Source organism: Elgaria multicarinata, chromosome 2 (assembly GCF_023053635.1).
Source record: "Elgaria multicarinata webbii isolate HBS135686 ecotype San Diego chromosome 2, rElgMul1.1.pri, whole genome shotgun sequence".
In the NCBI taxonomy this organism is placed as follows: Eukaryota; Metazoa; Chordata; class Lepidosauria; order Squamata; family Anguidae; genus Elgaria; species Elgaria multicarinata.
The window spans coordinates 38,091,130-38,106,250 of NC_086172.1; positions in this window are offsets into that span (position 1 = coordinate 38,091,130).

Below are 15,121 nucleotides of genomic sequence, written 5' to 3' on the forward strand. Positions count from 1 at the left end.
ACTGCCATCTCGTGGGAAATGCCCATCATTACATGCAGCCTTTCTGTCCCTTGAGAAATGATTGCTGAATTCATTTAATTCCTGCCAGTACATCACATTCAGCTTTAAAGGTGAGCTGTAATTCCTTGTGCGCTTTGTGACAAGGAAAAGAAAGGAACCTCTCGTGCAAGCACTGAGTCATTACTGACTCTTGGAGGGACGCCAGCTTTCACTGACGTTTTCTTGGCAGGCCTTATAGCAGGGTGGTTTGCCGTTAACTTCCCCGGCCGTTATTACCTTTCCCCCAGCTAACTGGGTACTCTTTTTGGAGAGTTTCAGCTGCAGAAACTGCTGCTTTACTGCTCTGTGCCACACGAGGCTCAGACAAGGGACAACATTAAAAAAACCACCACTCTACACGCTATAGGAATGATGGGGCTATACATTTTGCCTTCTGCTGCTTCCCTGGAACTGAAGGCACTTGTACACAAAACATTTTAAAAGCACATTTGGGCCTCCCTTGTGGCATTTGGGTGGCATGAGATGGTTGTTAATTTGGGGAAGAATGTGAAAGATAAGGACAGGTATATATTCCAGCCAAAGTAGAGTTTACAGTCGTTTTACAGAAAGTAGCAGCATACACACAAAAAAGAATGTATGCCTCTTGTGTGTAAACACCCTGAGATGGGACAGTGACAACTATTCACTGAATAAATAACACAGCACTTTCTAGAAGAAACCATAACCATTGCAAAAGAGCAGGAACACATGGGAATGAAAGCTGCTTCACACATTATGTTGCATCAATTCCTCCCTAGGCATGTACAAGAAGTTCAGTTCAGTTCACAATTATTCAAAAAGTCCTATTTGCAGTCTCGAAGATGAAGGGGAACACATGTTCTCTGAAAGCGTTTGCAAATTCCCAAACTTGCACACTCTTTCTCAGCCCAAGGGCCAGAGTCCATTTCTGAGAAGCTCTAAGAGGCACGTTCCAGTGGTCAAAAGCAAAATGGGTGGAGCCAAAAGTAAAACTATGCAACAAACAAACAAACAAAAAACACACCCAACAACATACCAGCATATTTTAGCTTAAAGCTTTTAAGAACTAAACCTTAGGGGAGGTATTTCAAAATTTTAGAATGGGGGAAAAAACTGTACAAAAATGAGGAAACCACCGATTGATTCCTATTTGAAAGAAAGGTGTGGAATCTAGTGAAGAGGATGCGGCCTTCTGTAGAACCCTGAGGTTCTTCGTCCCTGCTCCAGACACTCCCCATGACTAGAAAATCTCTCACTTTTTATGCGGACATAATGGAGACCAGAAAACATAAAGGAATGACCAGGCATCTCTACCAATAAAGAAGTTCATTCTCAGATTTACTAACCAGGATAAGAACCCATTCTGAATATGATTTTCTCAATAGAGTTTAAGCATCTCCCACAGCTGAAATGAGCTATATATTAAAGGGAGAGTCAATAGACAGACACAATGATTAAAAGGGCATTATTCAGTAGTCTGTCACGGCAGGGTGTCCGAAACATGCTGTCATCAGACACAGTGCCATTGTTCTCTGCTGAAAGCCCCCTCTCAGGCTGAGGCTGACATGAGATAAAAAGGGGAGTTCACTGCGTATTACCTCAGCCAAGTCGTACTTGTGAAGGAGCCTGGCTTCACAACCGAACAGAACTGATGGATGGGCGTAAGAGCCCTTCCGTCACTGTGACAGCTTTCCTGAACTGGCCATGGTGAAAAAGGAGCAGGCCGAAGGAGGGGCAGTGGCAGGGAACAAGCCACAAGAGAGGAGGAGGAGGAGGAGGAGATTCCATTTCAGTGGGGCCGAGATTCCATTCTGGGTTTTACTTACAACCAGCCAGAAGTCTAAAGGAGCTATCCAAGTTGCTGAACACTATCCCCAAAATGGATCTGGCACCTTGGATAGTTCCTTTAGACTTCTGGCTGGTTGTAACTAAAACCGAGAATGCTATCTCAGCCCCACCAAAATTGGAGCCACTAGCTTCCCCCGGAGAAGACGGACGAGTTGCTCTGTTCACCTGACAGCTCTGTTGTAAAGATGGGTGCAGGCGCTTGTGAATCTTCTCACTGTGAGGTGGGGATGGGTGAACCTGTCAGTTTCACTTTCTCCCACACTAGATTTTTTTAAAAAAAATCTCAAGATCTTTTTCTCCTGAATGAAGAGCTTCGTGAATGTTGGTCAGTTCTGAAATGAAATTCTCATCCATGTGCACCAGCCAAATTCAACAGGTGCAGCTATTCCCAGCATGGAGAGGACCATCAATCAAGAAAAAGGAAAAAAGAGGCGGCAAGCCTAATTCACCACTAACGCAATTGAATATGTAGGGACTGAAACTCAGGTCAGATCTACATCAAGCAGGATATGACACTTTGAAAACGGTTTCAAAACTGTATATGGACTGTGTCCTGGGCCCCAACAGTTGTCACTACTGTTATACACCATTTTAAAGCAGTAGTGTAGATCCTGCCTCAGACTATTAAGAGCTAAGCATTCAAATCCTTTGGCCTGGATGGAAAAATCTGTTCATCTTGGTTTCTTCCACATTTATTTATTTATTTATTTATTTATTTATTTTAATTTCAAGTTATTTTTGTTCCAAATATAGAGAACTTTCCACATTTTGGCACATTCTTTTCAAAAGCAAACTGAAACAAAATTCTCATCCATCCTACTTAATAATGAAACAGTGATAGTCTTTAAGGTACCACAGACTCTTTATTGCTTTCTCAGACTAATAGGGCTGCCCCCTTTTGAACCCATCCCTACAGTGAGCCCTGTTTTTATATTACATCTGTCTTCAGAATTACATGCAGGCAGGTTTATGACCTTTGGAAAGTATTGCTCAATGAGAGTGAAAACAGGGGAGATGTAAAACTCTCACACAACCCACTATGTATTAGATTTCAAAAATCCATCTGCATTTGCGACAAAATTAGTGTGTGGGCATTATACGGCCAGCTGCCACTGCACCATAAACTTCGATATATCTACCTCTGTGTAGAATCCATTTACTCATATTTTTTTCTATAGATTTTGTTGCTCTATGCTGCCTTTCCCCAACCCCACACATTTTTTAAAAAAAAAACCTAAAGACAGGACAGACTCTTCAGACACACAGCATCTACTTTCCCAGTAAACCCAAGCCAGTTCTGACTACAATAAGTTTTAGATTTGATGACCCTGTTCAGACAATGTGGTAACCTACTTTCGTTAAGCATTTTGAGCTAAACATTATGGCTTAGGATGTCATGTGAACCACTCCTAATTTTAAATACACATTTTAAATACACTCACTATCCAATTTCTGCAAAAGAGTTAACGGACTAACCTTGGCTTAGTGTGTTGTCTGAACTGGCCCGATAGCATGAGCCCTTGTCACTACCTACACAGGCATCCACAACTTATAGCACTGCCACTTGTTCATACTACGTGTCCCACTTAATGTGGACAGAGATTCAAAATTATGACATTTTTATGCCAATTATGGGCAGAAATACATGCATATGTGAACCAGTGGGTGGCAAACATAGATCAGTCCATGAGGAAATTCTCTCTCTTTTTTTGTCCATCATCTCTTATGTTTATACTTTTTACTTACAAAATGATGGGTCGCAAATAGCCTTGCCTTGCCGATTGAAGAATGGCTTTTGGTCCAGCAAAGACTCTTTGCTAATGGAAGGGGAGAGAGATTTTTTGCCAGTTCCCCCTCCCACACAGCCCCTCTGCTCCACCCAAACATTTGCTTTGGTGGGTTGGAGGACTCTTTTAGACAGTGTGGGAGGTGGTCCAAGGAGCCTCAGGAGGAAGGTGGGATTGATGGAAATTACCTCTCCCCTTTCATTTGCAGAGTCCTCTATCACAGCTTTCCCCAACCTGGTGCCCTCCAGATCTTTTGGACTACAACTCCCAGCATCCCTTTGGACATACTGGCTGGGATCAATGAGAGTTGAAGTCCAAAACATCAGACTGGGGAAAGCTGCTCTGTGGAATCAAAAGTCCTCTTGTGAAGGGAAGGACACAGTTCAATGCCATTTTATTTATTTATTTATTTAACTTATATCCCACCTTTCTGCCAAAAATGGTGCTCAAGGCAGCTAAGTACAGATTAAAAACAAGATCTTAACTAAAACATCACACAAAAATAGATCCATTAAAACACAAGGAAAAATACCACAATAAAAGAAATAATGCATCCCATTATAAGTGACACACAGCAAAGCATTTCATCTATGCAGCAGTTCAGAGACATTCATTACCGAGTTAACATCTATGTTCCTTCAAAACTAATGAAATCCACCAGACATACATGCAGGAACCTTTTTCCCACACTAGAGGCATTCAAGAGGCAGCTGGACAACCACCTGTCAGGTATGCTTTAAGGTGGATTCCTGCATTGAGCAGGGGTTGGACTCGATGGCCTTATAGGCCCCTTCCAACTCTACTGTTCTATGATTCTAAGTACTAACCAATTTCTCCATGGAGAGAGTCCCTTTCTCCAGGCACTGCTTGCATTGTAAGCAGTGGGGAATATTTATTTATTTATTTATTTATTTATTTATTTATTTATTTATTATTTCATTTCTATACCGCCCAATAGCCAAAGCTCTCTGGGAGGCATAGGAAAAAAGATGATAACACTGAGCTGACCGCTCGCCCAACCACAATTTTACATTCCCACGATACACAAGGTTGGACACTCACGCACACCCAAATACCAAGTGTCATTCCCCTCCCTCAACTGGCAGCAGTGAAACAAGTCATTTCTGAAGCAGATTCGAAAGCTCCACCATTCATGGCTATTAGAAATAAGACTGAGTTTCAGCTGACAGCAAGAATTGACAAGTTTTTCATGTACATCTGAATGGCCAATAAATAATGATTATGTCCCAAAGTAACCAGAAAAGCAAAAGGAAGCTGTCATTTTCTGAGGTTGTAGCACCATCTATTGGAAACCCTGGCTTCATAATGACACCAAGAGTGCATACAGGCCTCATTTCTCAAAAGGGCATTTTAGACAGAATGAGGAGGCCTCTCTCCCATGGTACAAAATCAGCACACTTGAGCAGACTAGAGTTGCTTCGGGCTGATTTCATAATAAAACGGAGTCTACCTACAACTCACTCATAGAGCATAATCTGGTGCAATTGTCGAAAGCTGTAGAAGACAACATGCAAAAACGTATTGGCAGTAATAAGCATCAGCAGGAGGCTAGCCCCCAAATACCCATGAGCCCCCCAAGTTCAGACTTCTGCATAATCCTAATTAACAAGATCTAGAATTCACTATTAGAATCCTGAACAGCTGTTGCAAAGGGCATCATCCCTCACTGTGTTTCTGATGTTCAGGCATGAGTACTGTGGCATAGATAGCCAAAACGGCTCCCTCCATTCCCAATAATTTATTTATTTATTTATTTAAAACATTTGTATCCCATCCTTTATCACTAGGATCTCAGGGCGGCGTATAGATAAAAGCATACAGTATAAAACAATAAATATACACAGCTAAAAGCAAATTAAACCATGAACCAAGTTAAAACAATATATAATTTAAAAGCAGTAAAAACAATCAAAACAGTTAAAACGATGTGCCATCTTAGTGAAATTAACCATCAAAGGCTTTGTTAAAAAGCCATGTTTTTACTTGGTGTCGAAATGAAATCAGCGTTGGCACCAGTTGGGCCTCCAAGGGGAGGGCATTCCACAGTCGGGGTGCCACAACAGAGAAAGCCCTCTCCCTTGTCCCATCATAGCATATATGTTGCGTTGGGGGGGATCCGCACGTCGTTCCCAGAGCGCTTCTATGCGACCCCAGTGCACCCCGAAAACGATAGTCTAACTTCCCTGTAAAAGAAACGAGGAAGAGCCGTCCATGCCGCCGCCGCTGCCACCCACAGACCTCCTCGCCAGCTGGGACGGAGAGCTCGGCAAAAGAAGGCGGGGTGGAGAGCTTCTTCCGCTCTTCACCCCGCCTTCTTCCCCCCTTTTTCCAAGCTGCAATCCTCACTCGATTGAGCCCCGTTGAGTTCGGTGGGATTTCCGAGACTATCGGATCACGCTGCCCCTGTAAAGCGCAGCCCAGGCGGATAAATGACAGCTCCTGCCGTCTTCGCCACTTCCTCTGAAATCGCCTCGGCTCCTATTGGTTTCAGCGAGGAAAAGGCATGTGTCGGGCGCGCTGCAAACGCTGCTGCGAGTCAACTGCATGCATTTCCAAGTGCCGTGTGCAGGGGTTGTATCCAGTGTTGGGTGAACTTAAGTCCCATTCGTTTCAATCGGTCTTCTAAAAGTAGGAGACAACCATGTGTGTGTGTGTGTGTGTGTGTGTGTGTGAGGCTGCTGTGAAAGTGGGAAGTGGGTTTTTGTTTTGTTTTTTAAAAAGACTGCAAATCAGTTTGGAAGGAGCAGACTGGTGGGCTTCGGTTGCTTGCACAGACGGGCTATTACATGAATGAGCGTGTGTGTGGGGAATTAGAGCAGCTAATGCAGGAATCGTCAAATCTAGCGATGGCTCCAGCAAACTTCAATCCGCAAGCCCCTTTTTTTGGCGAGGGTCATTGGAAGTCACCACGGCTTCTTCCGCTCTTCACCCCGCCTTCTTTTGCCGAGCTCTCCGTCCCAGCCGGCGAGGAGATCTGTGGGTGGCGCCGGCAGCATGGACGGCTCTTCCTCGTTTCTTTTACAGGGAAGTTAGACTATCGTTTTCGGGGTGCACTGAGGTCACATAGAATCGCTCTGGGAACGACGTGCGGATCCCCTCTTGGTGGGATGCGGAGAAGGGCTCCTCCAACAGATCTAAGGTCTAGGGCAGGCATATATAAGGAGAGGCGCTCCCTCAAGTATCAAGGTCCCAAGCCATTTAGGGCTTTAAACATCATACTATTGATCAGGGCTGCACCATTTGGAGGGGTTAGGGGTCACATTGGGTGTTGGAATCTTATCAGGGGCATTCTCCTGATTTAGATTATTATAGGGAAAGGCTGGGGATAATGTAGAAAACATAAATCATTAAGTGGTCTCAAAACAATCCAGGATTTTGACACTGGCTCAGGGATGGGAGAATGTGGTATAATCCTGACCAAAGCTCTCTTCAGCTGCCAACTCAGAAAAATAGTTCATGGATCCTTCAAGGACTCAGTTACATCTGAGAAAAGTATGCAGTAATTCATGGGCATTATAGATATAACACCTCATGCGTGCAGGGTCACCTATATACACACTGTGTCTGTAGTGCATGCCAATCCAACTGCTGTCAAGGACCTTGGTTATGTGATGACTGCAGTATGGAAGACCTATATCAGATCTGCACAACATTTGATCTATCAAGCCAGTGTCGTGTAGTGGTTAGAGTGGTGGACTGGGACTCAGGAGATCCAGGTTCTAGTCCCCACTTAGTTGTGAAGCTCACAGGGTGATTTTTGCCAGTCACTGACTCTCAGCCTAACATACCTCACAGGGCTGTTGCATGGATAAAATGGAGAGGAAGGAAGAACATGTAAGCTGCCTTGGGTTCCTTGCAACAGGAAAAAAGACACAATATAGATGTAGTAATAAAACAAATATCCAGATGCAAACTCTCTAACATGTATTCCAGCCTGCTGGGTATTTGATACCCCCCTTTCTTTCTTTTTTGCACTCTTCTGCAAGCAGCAAAAACAGGTTTTTCACACCCTTGGTGAACCACTGTGCATGGATGGTAGGAGATAGATATGATAGGTCACTAGTTGTGTAGGCCACACTTTTGTAGTTAAGGGCTTTGCATGTCACGACACACAGAACGTATCATGTGTAAATTCGCTCTGGGAGGTACAGTGTGCCTACATTCCAGATTTCTTTTTTGCAAGAACCAATTATCCAATCAGTGATATGTTTACTGTTATAGCCAGGTAGCTGTCTGAAGCTTTTCATGATACTCATGTCCCAACAGCAGCTTCATTGGCTTGGAAGTAGTGAATGGACTTTCTGTTCTATATAACTGCGCTTAGAACTGCAGATTTGGGCCTCAAAAACAAAGAACCAGTTCTATGGAACTAGTCTAACAGTATTATTTTGCTGGATTAACTGTCACTGAGGTGGGGACCTCTTTCAACCCAAGAGCTGAATTCAATTTCAGAGGAGTTCTTGGGAGCTGAAGGCCAATGGGACTGGGTCGAAGGCAAAGAGGGGCTAAGCCAGCCACCCCCAATTAGTCTATTTTATCTTAAAGCTCTTATTGCCAGTAAGTAAGCCTATTAAAATGGAGGGGGGTGCACAAAAGCTGAAAAACCAAAGTCAGTGGTTGGTGGAAAGGAAATTGGAGCATGGGGGAATCCCAGAGGGCCAGATTGGTACCCCAGTGTTCTATCTCTGGTAGGGTGACCATATGAAAAGGAGGACAGGGCTCCTGTATCTTTAACAGTTGCACAGAAAAGGGAATTTCAGCCGATGTCATTTGTATATATGGAGAACCTGCTGAAATTCCCTCTTCATCACAACAGTTAAAGCTGCAGGAGCTATACTAGAGTGACCAGATTGAAAAGAGGGCAGGGGACCTGCAACTTTGCCTGTTGTGATGAAGAGGAAATTTCACCAGGTTCTCCATATATACAAATGACACCTGCTGAAATTCCCTTTTCTATGCAACTGTTAAAGAATACAGGAGCCCTGTCCTCATTTTCATATGGTCACCCTAATCTCTGGTCTCTCACCTTCTTGTCTCAATAACAACAACCTCTTCTTTATTCATCCTTCCAGTACTTTCTTTACCACAGTGTGTAGTGCTTTTTATTGCCCCCTCTGGTAACCTGAGAGAATGCATTGACTATTTCTATGTATGACACCCAGGGAAGGGCTAATTGGGACCCCCTGGCCTGAGGCTCCTCACACCAGGGCAAGAACCACACTAATGCTTTATAACAGTATTGCAGCGTACTGACAGCTGTTGGGGCCCAGGATGACGCATTCCATGTACTATTTTCAAGCTGCTTTCAAAGTGTTATATCCTGCTTGGTGCGGATCTGGCCCTGATCTATTGTGTAAACCACCCTTCCCCAACCTGGGGACCTCCATATGTGTTGGACTACAACACCCATCACCCACATCCAGCCTTGGGAAATGGGAGTTTTAGTCCAATGTATCTGAAGGATGCCGGGTTGGTGTAAACTACCATTATCTTGTAATAGCACAATATTTTAAATTACTCATTGGTATGTCAGGGAAAGCAAATTATCCATTGAAAGTTAGTTCATTTCTATAGCATTTTAGTGGCCATCGAGCTTTGATTGAAATTTTAATTGTCAATATAAGCACAATGCATATCTTGTGTCTTTACAGCTTTTGGATTCCCACCATTAGCAGTACTCTTGTCCCCTTGCAGTCATAATTCTACAAAAATGGAGCAGAAGAGCAAAAGGCAAAAAGATTGGACGATCAGCTGATTCGCACATGCATGCCATCATTTAAAGACTGCAGCATCAAGGGTTGTCTTGCACATGTAAATCAACCATCACAGGTCAAACATGGCAAACAGAACTTTCATTTCATATCAGGCAGAATGGCATTCAAGGCATATTGAATGAACTAGCCATAAGAGACATAAAAGTCTGTGAATAATGGCCAATGTGGTGTTTATTACTCTCAGAGCCTTGCATACATTTTACATTCACTTGGAAAATGAATCTCCTTCCAAATGTTGGATCTTAACTTTCTATAAACCAAGCAGATCCACTTCGGATCCACTTTCAGTAAATCAAGCACAAAGGTCCACTTCCTATGTTCCTATAACATGTTCCACCATTTGCCCACACCACACAGAAAAGGTTATATCTGAATACTCCTAGGCAAGTAGGAAGCTGCTTTATCCTGAGCCAGACCATTGGTCCATCCATCCCAGTATTGTTGACACTGACTGGCAGCAATGGTTTTCCAGGGTTCCAGGCAGGATTATCTCATCACTCTACCTGGGGGGGCTGGGGGTTGAACCTAGGCCGTTCTGCATGAAAAGCATGTACGCTACCACTGAGCTAAAGTCCCAGATGTTTCCTATTTTTCCTTACCTATTTTTCATATCAATGGAACACCGTCCCGCAGACAAAGCCATGTAACATGTGTGGGATTTCTCTTGCACATCCATAGGAAAGGAATCCTTCTGAGAAATGGAAAAACACTCCGGGGTTGTGTCTGGTTTGGGGTGGAGAACTTAAAAATATTATTGAACAATCCTATTTATAGTGAAGCACATGAGGGCAGCATTTCTCCAAAAACTGTTTCTCCAGATATGTTGTGAGAATTACCTTCCTCATATTTCTCCCTCTTATACAGAAAATTGATGAGACGGGAGAGGGAAGGAAGGAAGGGACCAAAAGCAACCATTTTATCAGAATGCTCCTTGATTTGATCGTTTCGGCAGCTTTTGTTTGGGATTTGGCTAATTGTGGTGTTGTCTTATTTATTTCTTTTGTTGGCACTTTATGATGTCTTGATAAAATTTCTCAAGTGGGAGGAGAAATTCTCCAACAGTTTCTCACTAATAGGCCTCACCATTGGCAAGGGTTCTTTTGTTTTTCCTAAGGGTTTGTGGTTTTGTGCGCTGGCACTGCAAGTGGCGACGGCATCAATAGTGTTGGCAGCCTGGGCCCCATTTTGCATCCTCCACAATGCAGGCAGTGTTGTGTCCAGGGAAGAGGTGGAGCTAGTTCACTGTGCCAAAATCTATATACGTAAAACGCTTAGGTATGTTTCCGTAAAGGCTTCAGCTGATACAGGTTGCTAAGCAACAGTAACAATGTGTAACATCAGCTGATACAGGTTGCTAAGCCCCTCGCCCAACTCGTCCAGGCTTTCCAAGGTAATCCTACCACAGCACCACAGTCCGGAGCATGAGCGAGGCACGGCCGGGGCCCTTGGTGGCCGGGTGGGAGGCTGTTCGCCTGCTGCAAGCCCAGGCCCCAGCCTAATCTCATGAGATCTGGGCGGGCGGCCCAAGGCTGACAGGAACCCCGGGGAGAGGGGGACACCTGCTCCCCCTCCCCCCAACCTCCCTGCCCTCCAGGTCTGCCAGACAGCGCTGTATCGGCGGCCTCCAAGCAGCCTGCGCCCCTGATGATATTTAATTAATAAACTTTAAGATATGCTACAATGGCGTATATTATGCCGGGTACAGCTAGTTTCTTGAAATTTTTCTTACCTCATTAAAGAGGCTTCCATTTTTCTGCCTCATTCTAAAGGCATTTTATAGCTTATTTTGAATTTATTTTTATGGTGTCTTTGAGATTAATCCCTATGAAGTGACCAAGGTGCTGTGCAGATTCTTTATTTCCTTTCTCTCTCATCTCTCCATTGCTCTCCCAGGCTGCTTGCACTTCCTGATCTGAAAAAACCCTAAGGGAGGAATTCTCTCATGATGTCTTCCCTTGGGCTTTAATTGAAGTGTGAGAAGCCAAGGAAGCTACAGGTTGCCAGAGAGATGATTGTACAATGAATGTCACTCAACCTCGGATCCAGGAATCTGAAGTATCCTATGCTCCTCTCCCCAGATACTGTTTAGGGGGTCACAGAATTGCACCCTCTACTAATAAGCAATTTGCTGCCTTGTCATGACACCCCAAATCAGCTGCCTAAGGCAGCCACCTCACTCTTCCTAATGCAGGAATGGGGAACATGTGGACCACTGGCGTATCCAATGCAATAGGATGATGGGAGATGTTTCTAAGGGAACAGGAAGTGAAAGTGCTATCTCTGCCTGTACTGATAAAGAACTGACACAATATACCATCCAGGTGAGTTTGGTAACATATGGCAGTTCTATTTCAGGTAGGATGAAGATGGAGGGCCAAATGTTCCCCCTCCCTTACCTAATGGTAGAGTGGGCCCCAGTTTATACGGCATACTTCTGTACTTGATATAGTTCCATTGCTGCTGGTCATTCAGGTTGCGACATGGAGCTACTTTTCTAAAGGGTGGGTGTTAAATGTAACAAATCAATAATTTCTACACCGAGCAGGTTATAGCACTATGAAAGCGGTATGAAAGCAGTATATAAAAGGCAGGAGCCACACTACTGCTTTATAGCGGTATTGAAGTGCACTGACAACTGGTGGGGGCATTGATACATACCATATTCCATTTTCATACCCCTTTCATAGTGCAATATCCTGCTTGGTGTAGACTAGGCCTAAGTTTTGCTGAAAGCAGGAGAGAGGTGTTATTCCTGTCAAGTAGAAGCATTGCTTTTCTCTGGGGGTTGAGCCAAGAATAAATAAATACACACCATATAAATATTTTGTACATAAAAATATATATGAACTCAGACATTGTTTTGCCTCTAGCAGCTCATGGCAATAACTTCTCAAAGGGTTCTTGATCTAAGAATGACTGTATGAGTCCTTATATGTACCTCATGCCTTGGGGCTTCCTCTTTCCTTTCTTTCTTTTAACATTCAGGCCTTAAAGAAACAAATTGTCCTTGTCTTAACCTAGTTTTATCTGCTGAATCACCATTCTCCCTCCCCCCCCCCCCCACCAAAAGCTCCACAGAGACGAGACATAAAGCCGATTTATTCCTAACCTGATCTCAATTTTGTTCAGAAATATTGCCAAAAGCTTACTTGGAAATTATCTTCACTCTGCATGGAGAAAGATATTTTTGTACTTTGCAAGGACAGTAAAAAAAAAAAAGGAAGAAACCCACCTCTCCTCCGCATGAGCTACGAAATGCATTTAAGAACTGCAAAATGTATAGCACAAAAATCTATCAAAATTATTTGTTTTTGAAAGGCAGTAATAGTTTCATGAATGGTATAATCAAATCGACATGACTTCTAAGACTAAAAGTCTACATACCTACATACTTACCTGGGACTAAGTCCAATCAAAGTCAATGACTTATTTCTGAGAAGGCTGCTTAGTATTGTGTTATAAGGTAATATTTAAGATACTTTGAGAGACATGATAATTGATGTGTATAAATGAAAATTTAGAAATAATTACTAGAATTTAAATAGAAATACATCTCAGCATAGTTGGGAAGACTGTGACCAGGTGGGCGTGTGCCTGTTAACCTACTATCCAGATACTCACTGTTGATGGGCAGCTTCAAGGCCCCTTTAATCTCTCCCTTTTGATCTTTAAACTGGAATTGGACAGGACAGCCCCCCAAATAAAGTGCACCTTCAAATAGAGAATTGTCGTCTGACTGTCCTTCAAATAGTGTCTAGGGTGACCATATGAAAAGGAGGACAGGGCTCTTGTGTCTTTAACAGTTGCATAGAAAAGGGAATTTCAGCAGGTGTCATTTGTATATATGGAGAACCTGGTGAAATTCCCTCTTCATCACAACAGTTAAAGTGCAGGAGCTATATTAGAGTGACCAGATTTAAAAGAGGGCAGGGCACCTGCAGCTTTAACTGTGGTGATGAAGAAGAAATTTCACCAGGTCCCCATATATACAAATGACACCTGCTGAAATTCCCTTTTCAGTACAACTGTTAAAGATACAGGAGCCCTGTCCTCCTTTTCATATGGTCACCCTAGGGTTGTCCTCAATAAAGTAGGACATTTGGCTGCCCTAAAGTTGTGGCATTGTCTTTATGAATTCCCTTCATGAGGGAGGCCTACGCCTTTCTAAAGTCTGGTTAAAAATAACATCCTGGCAGTTCAGAAAGCTTTTGGAATGGTGGGCTGAGGCAGCTTAATTGCATGTTGCTTTTTAATGCATGATCTTTCTGTGAGTTTATTGGATTGCATCTTTTACTGATTTTAAAAAAATATTTTGATATATATTCATTACATGATGTAAATTGCTGTGAGAAAAAGTCCCACTGAGGCCAAAAGATGGGGTGTATAAATTGGAGGTTGAGTACTTCCAATCTCCTCCCTGATAAAATTTGGAGAAGTACCACTAGAGGTTGCACACCCAATGGTTGCCTGCAAACAGTGGCTATTAAAAGCGTCATACCTAGTCAGGTATTATTATTCCCTTTCTGTTGCTGCATCGTTGGCGGTGCTCAGGCTGCTGTTTATAAAGCAGGGGTGGGCAACTTGTGGTCCTCCAGATGTTGTGGGCTCCAGCTCCCATTCTGCCTAGCCATTGGCTAAGCTAGCTAGGGCTGAAGAGGGTTGCTGTCCAACAACATCTGCACGGCCGGAAGTTGCCCGCCCCTGATACAAAGGAATAGACAAACATCTGATCTGTCCTGTATGTTTGCACATCTGCATGTAAGAAAGCATGAAACTATATTCTGAAATAATTTAGGAACAATTTGCAAGTTTTTAATTCAAGGGGGTGGGGAATTGTTAAATTCCCCACCCACTTAAATTAAATTGTTTGTTGCCTAGAATTCCTAGGCAACAAACAGGTATTACTAGAACCTATTACAAAAAGATTTTAAAAAATGACCATGTCTGTCCTTCTTGAACATCTATATTGTTTACTCTCTAAAGGGTTTTTTTGGCGGGGGGGGGGGGAATCATTACATTTAATCATCTTTTAAGCCTCTTTTGAAGGAGTGCCAATTTTTAAAAGCATTTTCATTGTATTGTTAAGCTTCTTAGAGTCCACAGTAGGATTTGCTATTTGTATTTTTCATGAACAGCTTCCCGGTTTCTTTGTAATTTCTTTGGAAAGGGCAGATAAAAAGCATAATCAGTAATGTCTCTGGCGCATAGAGGGGAAACTGTCTTGAGTTCCAGTTGCAATCAAGATGCAGAATCAAATAAATTATAGGCTCTTGATTGGACATGAGGCAGTCCAGTTCTGAAATCCACACTTCTCAGTGTATGTTTTGGTGCTTTTCCATTACTGCCACTGGCTTTGCTTCTTATAACAGTTCATCTGAGGGGTACAGATGAAGTGAATGAATATGCAGGCAGGAAGCAGACGGGAGTCGTGTGTGAGTTGTGGGGAACAGCTCGGGTGGCCACCGTTTCCTGGCAGGGCTCCTTTGCCTCCAACAGCTGCCATGACAGTCCAAAGTCCAAGAGGTGATGCTTTCACCACACTGCATCTCAATGCTGGGGGGAAGTACAGCTGTTTAATTCCTGGTTGTCAATTAAGGGCACAAAAGCCTCACCTGGAATACAGGTGATGAGCCTAGGAAGAACTGGCATTTAATGTGAAGAGTGGCACATAGA